This window comes from Aquarana catesbeiana, linkage group LG07 (assembly GCF_042186555.1).
Source record: "Aquarana catesbeiana isolate 2022-GZ linkage group LG07, ASM4218655v1, whole genome shotgun sequence".
Taxonomy (NCBI): Eukaryota; Metazoa; Chordata; class Amphibia; order Anura; family Ranidae; genus Aquarana; species Aquarana catesbeiana.
Genome location: NC_133330.1, coordinates 4,965,351 through 4,979,048, shown reverse-complemented (window position 1 = coordinate 4,979,048; position 13,698 = coordinate 4,965,351). Strand labels below are relative to the sequence as shown.

Here is a 13,698-nt window from a genome sequence, read left to right as displayed (position 1 = left end):
TGCAGGGAAACAAGGAATAGTAAGGAGGACAAGCCAAAGGTTGGGGCAACAAGGAGACGGGGTCAGAAGAACAAGCCAAAGTCGGTACAAGGGAATCAAACATAGAGCACACAGCAAGAATTACCCAGGGAGGCCTTCACACAATTGTTGCTTGGGCAAGGCTGGCTTGCAGTGCGTGGGGTAAAATAGTGTTTCCTGTTAGAGACTGGGGTGGAGCCATGCTGAGAGAAGATTGCTTAAACACACAGGTGTGGGAGCTTGGTCCCTAAAGCTGATACACAGACCAGAGAGGTAAGCAGACAGTCAGGGCATGAAACATTACTGTAGATTCATGACACCGATACTCGTACAATACCAGTATTGGTGCAAGCCTAATACATACAGTTTCAAAATGATTCAAAACACACCCGCACCTGGATAATAGTTTAGAAAATCAGCACACACAATTTGTTGACAAACAAATTGAAATAAATAACATAAAATAAAGTGAAGCACTTAAAACATAATAATAATATAAGTAAACATTTAAAGTGTACAAAAACTATAGCATAAAGTTCAAGAAAGGCCATAGACACCTCAAATGTGCCCAAGAAAACACACGTGAATATAAGACATCCACACCATCACTAGGGATGGGCCAAACAGACCCCTGTTTGGTTTGCACCAGAACTTTCGAACACTGCGAAAGTTCGGACCCAAATAACAAACCCCAATAAAGTCAATGGGAACCGAACATCAAAAATCAAAAGTGCCCATTTCGAAGGCTTATATGCAAGTAATTGGGCATACAATGGTTATAGGGGTCCGGGTCCTGCCCCGGGGGACATGTATCAATAAAAAAAAAACTTTGTGAAAAACGTCATTTTTAAATGAGCAGTGATTTTTTGATTTTTAAAGTGAAAGCAAAAAAATGAAAAATTCTATTCAATATAGTGCCTGGGGGGGGGGTCCCCTTAGTCTACCTGTAAAGTGGCAGATCTGTACCATATCTACAATCTGCTGCAGCAATAATTGCATTTATAAAGCCAAAAAAAATGACATTTTCCCTGCAAGCTGCCTTTATTTTGCTCAGCAACAGCTGGGGAGCCGGTGTGTATGATGAGGCCACAATGTAGTGCACTGGGAACAAGAGTATAGATTTTTTTGGATACATTCTGGTATCACTTTGACTTTGGATAGAAGTTGATAGAAGACCAAAAATTGGTCCTTGTGTGTCGGTGGCGCCTTCCCACCATAACCCTATAGAGGTAACCTTGATGAAAGCAAGAATTGGCCTTGCTGTAAAAAATTGCAATGATATGCACCTGTCAAACAGGTGCAGAAAAATTACTCTTTGTGGACAAGGAGGCAGGTTTATCCACTCTAGCAACTGCAGGGAACTGCACACTTGTCTCTGCTTGCATGACAGAGGATGAGGAGGATGAGGAAGGTTTAGTAAGCCAGTCCACTGCATGCATGCTGTGGCTGGATAGCATGGGCAACATCACTAAACAGAGGAAATGATGCCCTGCCTGAGGACTGATGACCACCACGTCCACCTTTGCCTGGGGACACATTTGTTGCTGGCCCCTTTACAGTGCCAAGGGAACGTCTGCCTCTCCTTGTTGTCCTCCTAGACATTATTGGGAGGAAGGGGGCGGTGCTTATAAGCAAATGTAAAGTAGAAGTGGAAATCTGTATGTAGATGCACTTTAATCAATGTAAAGTGGTGTTTGGTGCACTTTAATTTGAGTAGTCACACTACACAGACACACTCCACGGATACAATATAATATACTGCAACATAATGCGCCAAACGTACAGTGATACAAAGAACTATATGGCGTTAAACTGGCAGTAATACATGCAAAACTATATGGCGATAAATTGGCAGTAACGCTCACAGAATTAAATGGCGTTAAACTGGCAGTAACACACAAAACTATATGGTGTTAAACTGTCAGTAACGCACACAAAAACGATATGGCGTTAAACTGGCAGTAACACACACAGAAGTAAATGGCATTAAACTGGCAGTAATGCACACAGAACTATATGGCGTTAAACTGGCAGTAACGCACACAGGACTATATGGCGTTAAACTGGCAGTAGTGCACACAGAAGTAAATGGCGTTAAACTGACAGTAATGCACACAGAACTATGTGGCGTTAAACTGGCAGTAACACACACAGAAGTAAATGGCGTTAAACTGACAGTAATGCACACAGAACTATATGGCGTTAAACTGGCAGTAACGCACACAGGACTATATGGCGTTAAACTGGCAGTAGTGCACACAGAAGTAAATGGCGTTAAATTGGCAGTAACGCAATCAAATAGACGGTGTTCAAAACTGAACTGTCCCTACACTAGCTATACACTAATGTATGTATGAATGATACGGTCTCACTACAATGAAACTATCTGAGCTGTCCCTACTCTAGCTGCACACTATGCAAAGCTGAATGATGGTCCTCCTCACTACACTCACACTATCGCTAGACTGATACTAAACTAATATTCTACACTGTCAATTGAAGCAAAATAGCACAGTATAGCACACTAACTAACTAATAGCACTGAACAGAGCCCTGTTCTATCTCTCTCCACACCAAAATCACACTGAAAATGGCTGCCATTGAAAGAATACTTTTATACTGTGGGGCGGGAATGAGCCATGATTGGATAAAGTCATGATGACAGTGTCCAATCATGACTCTGACAGTGCTCTGTGCCCTGATTGGCCGAAGCTTTCACTGCTTCAGATGACCCATTTGTTGAGGTGTTCGTTGAACGTCCGAACAGCGAAAGTTCGACCCGAACTTGTACACGGGCCGAACCATTCACCCATCCCTAACTATCACATGTGAGTACACAAAGTCTCTTATCAGAATGTATTGACCCTCAACTTATGGAGTGGTCAAATAGCGATTGAAGAGGTTGTAAAGGCTGAAGGTTTTCATGCAATGCATGAAGGTAAAAAACCTTCTGTGTGCAGCTCTCACCTTTGGGTTTTTTGCACATTGCCAGATGGAGATTGGGCTAAGGTAAGTATTAGGGGGGCTGCAGCTCTCCCCTCAGCCCCCCTAATACTTACTTTAGCCCAATCTTGATCTAGCAATGTGCTAGATGTGTTTTACATAAACATGTGTTTTACATAAAGCTTTTCACACCTAAAAGTCCAAATGATTGAAAAAAATGTCTTTAATACTGTAAGGAATCAATGATCACCCATCAAAGCATTGAAACCAATCTACTGGACACTTATGAGCCTGTCAGGGCTGGGCTCAGCCCTTCCTTCTCAAAGCTGGATGCTCAGCCGTTGGCTAATTGCCAGCTCCTTTATCTCCACAGTGACTCACCTGTTGATGACATCCTGCTCATCAGTCCTGCCTACTTAAGCCATCCGGCCCAGATGATCTCTGCCTTCGCCTTGGTCACATCTCTAGAGACGCTCTCCTGTGTTCCTGTTAAAGACTTGCTTGGCTGACATTCCTTCTGGCTACAGATCCTGCTTGCTATTCTACTACGCTCATCTCTGGCTCCCTGATGTTTTGGCTTGTCTGAATATACGTTCCGGTTCCTGAACTCTGGCTATGTTTTGACTACGTTTACTCTGTTTACCTTTTTTATTATTATTAAACAAGTGTGATTTAACTTTACTTCTATCTCAGTCTGATTCATGGTTTCTGACAGAACCATACCATGCTGACATATTCATCAAAAATTACACATATTTGGGGTCCCTGTACTTGAAATAAAAAGGAAAAAATAATTTAGTGAAAACATTGGGAATAGTATTATTTTATGCAAAATATGTTGCTCATTATTCAATGTAAAATTTATTTTTTTATTTTTTTTTCGAAATGTCAGCTATGTCACAGTTAAAGGCTTTATAGATGATTTAAAATCTTTGAAAAAAAAATATGGTAAGCAAAATAGTATTTTTGAGGATAAGCAAAGCAAGCTGAAACTGCTACATGTGGCCTGTGGGTTACAATGACCTCTGGTCATGCAAAGGTAAGTACAAGTATGAGCCTCTGACATGTACACATTTTATAAAGGACATTACTGAAAATTTTAGTCAACTGAAAGTGTCCTAGAAATACAAAAAGTGTCAAAGTCCACAATGATATTTTCAGAATGATGCCTGGATTAACTTTAAGTGATAATAAGACCTCATAAGTGCATCCATGAGATCTTTGTTCCTCAGGCTGTAGATCAGAGGATTCAGCAATGGGTTAATGAGGGCAATTATGACTGAAAACAGCTTGTATAAATTGACCATATTGCTGGAGGAGGGAACCAAGTAAATAAAAATTAAGGATACATAAAAGATAGAGACCACGGTGAGGTGTGATGTGCAGGTGGAGAATGCTTTCTTCTTTCCAGTCTTGCTACGGAGTCTAATAATGGTCCTGAAAATATAGACATAGGGAAGAAAGGTAAGAAGAAGGGCTCCCAAATCAACACTAGCACCTGTTATGAATATGACCACCATGTTTATGAAGGGATCAGTACATGTAATTTGATATATGTGTGGAAGGTCACAAAAAAAGTTGTGGATGGAAGATGTCCTGCAGAAGGACAACCTGAGCAAAAATAAAGTATGAACAAAGAGAGAGAACATCCTACAACCCAGACCAGAGAGGCCATACGAGCACAGACCCTCCAAGACATAATTAATTTGTAATGTAGAGGGTGGCAGATGGCAATGTAGCGGTCGTAGGACATAGCCGAGAGCAAGAAAAGTTCTGAGCCAGCAAAGGAGATGTAGAAAAAGGTTTGGGATATACAGGCAGGAATGGATATTGATCTGCTTTTTGTGACCAAATCAAAGAGCATCCTTGGTGCGGTCACTGATGAATAGGACATGTCCAGAAATGCCAAATTGGCAAGAAAAAAATACATTGGGTTGTGCAGATGGTAGTCAGTGATGACCAAGAAAAAAATAAGAAGGTTTATAATAACAGTCATAAGATAAATCAGAAGGAAGAGCACAGAAAGTGCATTCATGGTCAGCGGATGGTCTGATAGACCCACAAGAGTGAAAGAGGAAATCTCTGTCAGATTCCTCATATTATACATTTTTTGTTCTTTGTTTAAATGTATCACTATAACACAGTAATAAAATTACGATGTTCCTAAACATTATTCTCAGATTTACATCTGTATATTTGTAACAGCGAATGATTTATTCTTATATAAAATATTGGCATTCTCTCAGGAACGTCTGCTGTGTTGTAAGAACACAAAGCTGAAAGACTCATTAAAGGTCTCCTAAGATTTAATTAATAACAACTTTGGAGCATTTTTTTCTATAACTGAGAACAGTCTTTAAAATTAGAATTTAAAATCCACTGAAAGTTTTTATATCTTTTTGTCACCTATTTTTCTTATTGGCTAGTAGACAGAGTGATCTAAAACACTATAAAAGGAACTTAAATTCCGAACTTCCATACATGCAGCACCCCTTCAGAATATCACCTCAAGCAATCTCAGTGGGCATCTAGGGTTCTGTTTTGAAAAGCCCATATCTGCTTAGTATTGGAAATCGATGAATAGGAGCCGCACACCAAAGACCTCTTCCATCGTGTGATAGGACCTTGTTGTCGGAAATTCTGACCGTGTGTAGGCTCCATCACACATTTTCCATCGGATTTTCCGACACACAAAGTTTGAGAGCTTGCTATAAAATTTTCCGACAACAAAATACGTTGTTGGAATTTCCGATCGTTTGTACACAAATCCAACGCACAAGTGCCACGCATGCTCAGAATAAATAAAGAGATGAAAGCTATTGGCTACTGCCCCGTTTATAGTCCCGACATACGTGTTTTACGTCACCGCGTTCAGAATGATTGGATTTTCTGACAACTTTGTGTGACCGTGTGTATGGAAGACAAGTTTGAGCCAACATCCGTCGGAAAAAATCCTAGGATTTTGTTGTCGGAATGTCCGATCAATGTCCGATCAATGTCCGACTGTGTGTACGAGGCATAAGTGTTTTTAACGAACCATCCATAATATATCTCCTTCCATGATGTTCCTGCTCAAGTACATTAATAATTGTACAATTTTAAATAGTGAAACGTGAGATATACCAGGGTGTGCAGTAGGGGGTGGGGGGAGAAGATATCAAAATTTGTGCATTAGTCGATAAGTTGACCACGTTTCCCATTTTTCATGGAATTGTTGCATGGTGTCATGGATAGAGTTATAAATTCTCTTCATAAGTATTAGTGAGTCCATTCTGTTATAGACTTGAGCTATGTGATGGGTTGATTGTAAATGGTAATGTAAGGTGATAACCCATTGTACCACACTGAATAGAATAAACAAAGTTGAACTGTCAGCTAGGTAACTGAAGCCATAAATGGCTATCACGATGTGGCTAGCATTGGACAGCTCCAAAAAAAATGTGTTCAAAGAAACCCCGCAGAGAGACATCCACAAGAGCTATCTGAGAGACTTCTGGAAAATAGTTTTTTGAAAGGTTATTTACCATCTTGTGTTATTGTACCTCTGTTTTGCAAACCAAAAGCAATTTGCACAGGAGGTCTGGTGCTTGAACTATTGCTATTACTCTGACGCGACAATAACTCACATGTGTGGTTCGATCGTTGTTTACATATGCATGCGGGAGTAATGTATGCGTTCACATTTGCGCGTAAGTACGGTGGGATGGGGCGCTTTATATTTTTTTATTTATTTATTTGATACAAAAATATTATTTTTTACATCTTTTTTTTTTGTACTAACTTTATTACTATCACAAGGGATGAAAACATCCCTTGTGATAGCATGAACCGTGACAGGTCCTTTTTATGGAGAGATTTTGGGACTTATCTGGCTGCTGCTGACCAGGTAAACGGGTAGACAGATCGATCTGATCGGCTACTTACCTGGCCGCTGCTGGCCAGGTCAACAAAGGGGCTGAACCGGAAGTGACAAACTACTCACCACTTCCGGTTTCCAGGGTTACAGAGAGAGGGGAATTTATTCAGTTCCTCTCTCTCTGTACGGAGCAGCCATCGCCGCCAGCCGCATCGCTCCCGGCCTCAGTGATAGGACCGGAGAGCCCAGGAGAGGCGGCATCGGTGGCGGGTGGGGGTGGGACCTCCTTTCGCCACCTGCAGAAGTTATCGAGTGGCTAATTAACCACTTAGATCACCTCTGCCTTGTTTAGAATCACCTGCTGAAAAGATTGATATCTGGATGATGCCTGTAGGTGCAGGCATCATCCCGGTATAACCACTGAAACCGAAGTTTGTCCATGTACGCCCTGTTGGCGGGAAGTGGTTAACTTGTACTGTAACTAGGGATGAGCTGAACGTACCTGCGTTAAGTTAAGAGGAGGTTTTCTGGACTGTGCTGAAGTTCTGCTTGTTAATCCAAACCCCAATAAAGTAATTGGGCGCTGAATCTTTAAAATCAGTTCTGGCAATTTTAAAGGCTAATGGGCAAGTGATTGTTAAAGTGGTGTTCCGGCCGAAATTATACTTTTTAAATAAAAATACCCCTATAATATACAATGTATTCTAGTAAAGTTAGTCTGTAAACTAAGGTCTGTTTTGTTAGTTTATAGCAGTAGTTTGTAATTTTATAAACTTACAGCAGGCCGTGGCCATCTTAAGTGTGGGCATCTGAAGCCAGACTGTATTTCTTCCTGGATCTCATCCTTGCAGATCTCGCACATGCAACGGCAGTTTCAGAGGAAGTTGCCGCCCCTTCCCAGAAGGCATTGCAAACAGCAAATGATGCGATGGGCTGCGGCCAGGGAGGAGGAAGTAAAAAATGAATACAGCAGATATACAGTAGGTGCTGAGAAAAAAAATAAAAAAAATATCCAATTTGTTTACAGTGCACAGTTATTGAGGGATGCTGAAGAGTTGTAAAAGTGGGTGGAACTCCACTTTAAACAAATGGTATGGGGGACTGGGCACTGCCCTATAAGACAAGTACTAATAGAAATAAAAAAAAAAGGAGCCATCCAAGATAGCCACTTGAGACCGGAGCTCCACATTGCCCCAGCCACACAACTCTCATAGCGGCAGAACCGGCACAGCTGAGCACCCAGAAATGACCCCACAGCACAGCGTAACCCCCCCATGCACCAGCACATATCGAGGGGGACAATCAGGAGGGAGCTGGGGTCTCAATTTGAGAGCAGGGAGGAAAATCCAAGATGGCGGCCACATCTCAGCCACGAGACAGCGCCTCAGGGAACCAGAAGGAAAACCTCTCCTTTCCTCCACAAACTCCTAGCTCCTTTCCCTGCAGCCAAACTCCATCCCCAGCATCCACTGTCTTACTACTGGAACTCTCCCTGGGACCCTATGGTCTGTCCCCCATGGCATTAACCCCTGCACAGCCAGGCATCCCCACAGCACCCGAAGGATCAGCACAGGACATGCCAATATCTATAGCTGATCTATTCAGCAAGTTTTCAGAACTGCTGGATAGAGGCCTGACACAGACTGCAGAAAAGATTACAGGAGATATTTGATCGGACTTTCAAAACTTGGGGACAAGAATAGAAATGATTGAGCACAAATTAGACATAACAATCTCAAGAGCCAATCAGAACACTGACCACATTCACTTCCTACAGGAACAACTTGACACGGCACCGGCGAGGATCGACAATCTCGAAAATCGATTAAGAAGGGAGAACTTTAGAATAAGGGTTATCCCAGAAACTATCACTGATATCCCTTCCACAATCCAGGAAGTTATAAAGTGCCTCATCCCCTCTGTACCAGAGCACAAGATGGAATTAGACAGGGCACATAGATCTTTAGGCCCACCCAGAAAAGATGGATCCTCTATAGACATTGTGGTCAAGCCCCACTTCTATACCATTAAAGAACAATTGATGAAGAAGTCTCAAATGCAAACTCAGCTACAATTCTAGGGATACAACATTCAAATATTTGCTGACATTTCCCCCTTTACTATTCAAAAAAAACAGTCTCTGAAACCCCTTCTCCTTGCCCTTACTAAGAAGGACATCAAGTACACATGGACCTTCCCTTTTGCTTTGAAATTCACTAACAGACGCAAACAATACGCCTTCTCCAGCTTCTCGGAAGGCGAGCGATTGCTAATAGACCTTAAAATTATCACTCAAGACTACTCGATGGACAACTCCAATCTACAACAGGGATCCACCAAATGTCCCACACCGACAAGCCAAACATCACCCCATGGGACAAGAGCAATTTTATCTAGCAAATGCTGAAGATAAGACCAGATGGGTGGCAATCCTGTTTTCCAAACACTGCAAATTCACAACACAGCTGGAGCACAGAGACCCAGAGGGAAGGTTTCTCCTGGTGAAGGGTATTCTAGACGAACACAAATATTCGTTTATCTCCTATTACACTCCCAACAAAGGTCAGGTACAATTCTTTTAACGGATGTTTCAAATTCTGAAGCCTCTGATTGAAGGAACTACAATCCTGGGTCGAGATTCTAACATGGCCTTTGACTCGAGCCTTGACAAATCTAACCCTCTAAAATCAGAACTTATTAGACCCAACAAAGGCAGTGTCAAGATAGCAAAACTAATTTACCAGCAAGGGCTAGTGGACATTTGGAGGGAGCTGAACCCCTCTACACGAGACTTCACTCATTGCTCCACCCCACATCATTCATACTCAAGGATAGACCATATTCTCCTCTTCACTCATCTTATCCCATCAGCCACCAAATATAGAGGCAGCCTGGTCTGATCATTCTATGGTGTCTCTGTCACTCCGCAGTGTCTCAATTAAACAAAATACACCAAACTGGAGACTAAACAAATCTATTCTCAGTGATCCCATCAGAGTGATAGAACTACAGACATTGCAAGAATATTTCAAGCTTAATGATACTGACGAGATATCAGTGGAAACACTTTGGGCGGCATATAAAGCCATGATTAGAGGCAAACTGATACAAATAGCTTCACAACTAAAAAAGGAAAGAAAGGTGGACCTGGTTAGACTGGAACAGGACTATAATGACCTATGCAAAAAACATAAAAAAGACCCCTCAAGTGTCCCTATATTGTCTCTTGACACGGCGAGACTGGCCCTAAACCTAGCTTTGACAGCGAGAACGGATAAACATATTAGTAGGGTGGGAGCTACCTTAAAAAAAGACAAAATAGGCACGATGCTAGCTACTAAGCTCTTCCCAAAACACAAGTCATACTCTCTCCCGAAAGTCAGACAAGCAGATGGTACCTTTACATTAAACCCACAAGGTATACTAAAATCCTTCCAAGAATACTACTCCAACTTGTATAAAGCATCCACAGACGTGAACCCGATGCAGATAGAATCATTCCTAGACAGCATAACCCTCCCCACTTTGTCAGCCGAACATAATGCGGAACTGGAATCTCCCATAACAACCGAAGAGGTAGGGGAGGTAATCAGGAACCTGAAAGGGGGTTCAGCTCCAGGCCCAGATGTTTTCTCAGTACCATATTATAAAGCATTTGCAGAAATCCTAGCTCTGTACAGTACATGACGAGGTTCTTTAATTCAAAGAAAGATGGGAAGCCACTGGATAACCCTCTCAATTCAGCATACATTACTGTAATTCCTAAACCTGCCTAAGGACACAAGGGCTGTGGGGAACTATAGGCCTATTTCACTAATCAAATATGATTTAAAAATCCTGACCAAAGTCATGGCGAATCGCTTAGCAACGTTCATTAACCAATACATTCATAAAGACCAGGTAGGCTTCATGCTGGGATGACAAGGCCCAGATCAGGTATGGAGAGCAGTGGACATAATCTCCATTTTACAATTGGGATTGGGAAGGGGGACCCAAACAGGAAGGAATGCTCCTATCATTAGACTTCCACAGCCTGGGGACTATGCTACACACCTGGTGGGAATGCCCAAAAATCAGAGGATACTGGAATACTATTTTCCACATTATACGTAAAGTCACAAAGTGTCCTGTGATCCAAAATCCATCCATAGCCCTTCTGAACGGCTACGTACCAAACATCCCCAAATAGTCACGATCTTTGATCCGCTTTATCCTGACAGGGGTGAAACTTTCAATAGCTAAGGCGTGGAAACAACCTAAAGTATCAATTGCAGCCACAAAAAGGAAAATATCTTGGATTATGGCTCAAGAAAGACTAACCGATGTACTCCTAGACACGTCCTAACACTTTGAAGCAATCTGGGAATATCCTTAATGATGGGAATCGATAATCACTAATAGACATAATTCAATTCCTCTATGGTTGATGACTCTTTTCCTTCTCCTTCTTCTTTTCCTCTACTCTTCTAACTACTCCTTTGGTGTGTCCCACACTACAATCTTTCACCATGGATCACACCTTGAAGCCTAAAGGGCTAGAACTAATTGTAAACCAGGCTGATTCCAGGCCACCATGGGAGATCCAGAGGTTCTGCTAAAATTAACACTCTCAAGGGCTAATCAAAGGCTTAGCAGCTACCTCTGCTTTACACGCCTTCAAAAAAGGATATAGAACACCCCCCCCTTCCACCGACACAGCTAGACCCCAAAGAGGGTGTTGGTGGTCAAGGGCCCACAACACTCCCCAATTGCATAGCACACAGCCGCTTAATGTGAGAGTTAAATGTATTATTAATGTTCTCCTAATTTGGTGAATCATAAGTTGATGTACACGTTATAGTGTATTTTTTCTATCTGGAAATTAATAAAAATGACACGAAAAAAAAAAATACTGTTTAGAAGGGAAGTGGCAATTTTAGCAATGCTCAGGTGGAACATTAAAAGCACCCAAATCAATGCCGGGCACTTCCCCTTCCTGCCCAAGCCTATTTTCAGCTTACAGCGCTGTCGCTATTTAAATGACAATTGCAAGGTCATGCTACACTGTACCCAAACTACATTTTTATCATTTTGTTCCCACAAATAGAGTTTTCTTTTGGTGGTATTTGATCACCTCTGGGGTTTTTATTTTTTACTAAACAAATAAAAAAAGACCAAAAATTTTGAAAAAAAAAATGTTTTTCTTTGTTTCTGTTATGAAATTTTGTAAATAAGTAAGTTTTCTCCTTCACTGATGGACACTGATGAGGCTGCACTGACGGGCACTGATAAGGTGGCACTGATGGGCACTGATAGGTGGCACTGATGGGTACTGATAGGTGGCACTGATGGGCACGGATGGGCACTGATAGGTGGCACTGATGGACACTGATAGGTGGCACTGATGGACACTGATAGGTGGCACTGATGGGCACAGATTGTCATTGATAGGTGGCACTGATGGACACTGATGGGTGGCACTGATGTGCATCACTGTAAAGGAGGCACTGGCAGGCATTATTGATGGGCACTGATTGGCATAATTTTGGGGCACAGATTGGCATAATTTTGGGGCACAGACTGGCATCCCTGGTGGCAATGGGTGGCATACCTGGTGGTCCTGGGTGGTCCCTATCAGGAGAGCAGCCGATCGGCTCTCCTCTACTCGTGTCTGTCAGATGCAAGTGAGGAAAAGCCGATACACGGCTTTTCCTGTTTACACCGTGATCAGCTGTGATTGGACACAGCTGACAGGGGCGAAACTTTCACTGAACCATCCTCCGGCCGTCATTTTGCTATAGGCCGGGCGGGAAATGGTTAAATAAAATGTTTGGAGGATGCCCCAAACCTGTTTATGAAGCGGGGCACCTGAACGATGCATACAATGTATGTACATCTTTGTAAAAAATATTATGGGGATTCTCAAAGAGGCTGATATGTATTTTGGGGCACTCCATGCTGTTTTTTAATAAAAGTTGGGAGAAGAAAGGAAATTACTGCCAATTTTTTTGTCACTTTTCTTGTAGTCTGACCCACAACAAAAAAACTCATGGAATCCCTTTAAAATTAATCCCAGAACCCTTATTTTGATGAGGATCTGTTATGGATTTACAGGGGGGGGGCATGCAGAAAAATAAAGTAAAATACACAGCATGGGCCCACAAAAATCACACCTGACCCTCAGGTATAGTATGGAATTAAAGTGATACTAAAGTCTCATTATTTTGTGTGTAAAAAAAGAAATATGTTATATTTACCTCCTCTGTAGTGGATTTGCACAGAGCAGCCCTGATCCTCCTCTTCTCGGGTCTCTCTTCAGCACTACTGGCCCCTCCCCCCTGTTAAGTGCCCCCCACAGTGAGCAGCTTGCTATGGTGAGCCGAGCTGCAGCTCCTGGATGGCTGAGTCTCTCGTGCAACATTGCTGGATAGAGACGGGGCTCAGGTGAGTATTAGGGGGGCTGAGGGGGGGCTGCTGCACACAGAAGACTTTATATCTTAATGCATAGAATGCACGTTCTGCCTTTACAACTACTTTAAAGGGTGTACCCCATGCAAAAAAAAATATGTTGGTTCCCCAAAATTCATACCAAGCTCTCATTTATTCATGCAGTCCTGGCTATGAAAAAAGGGTGATGAACGTTCACCTTTCCCCTTCCTGATTCATACCAGGCCACATGCCCTTAACATGGGGAGGTATTTTGCCAGGGGGAAACCTCCTGCACAACACCTTGTACCCCTGTTGATGAGGACAAAGGTCTCTTCCTCACAACCTTGGCAAGGCATGTACTGGCCATCAGGAATACTGGGAGTTTCCCGGTGGGTCGATGGCTCAGTGGGCCAGTTTCAGTAACAGCAGACCGCTGCCCCCCCAGCAGCACTCACCTCCTCTCCCTGCCTAGT

The 13,698-nt window shown here is 42.5% G+C and overlaps 1 pseudogene; it reads right to left on the bottom strand.

Annotated features, from left to right (window-relative positions):
* Positions 1-4,118: 4,118 nt before the first annotated feature.
* LOC141102327 (olfactory receptor 5B12-like) lies at positions 4,119-5,068 on the bottom strand (annotated as a pseudogene).
* Between the last annotated feature and the right edge of the window lie 8,630 nt (positions 5,069-13,698).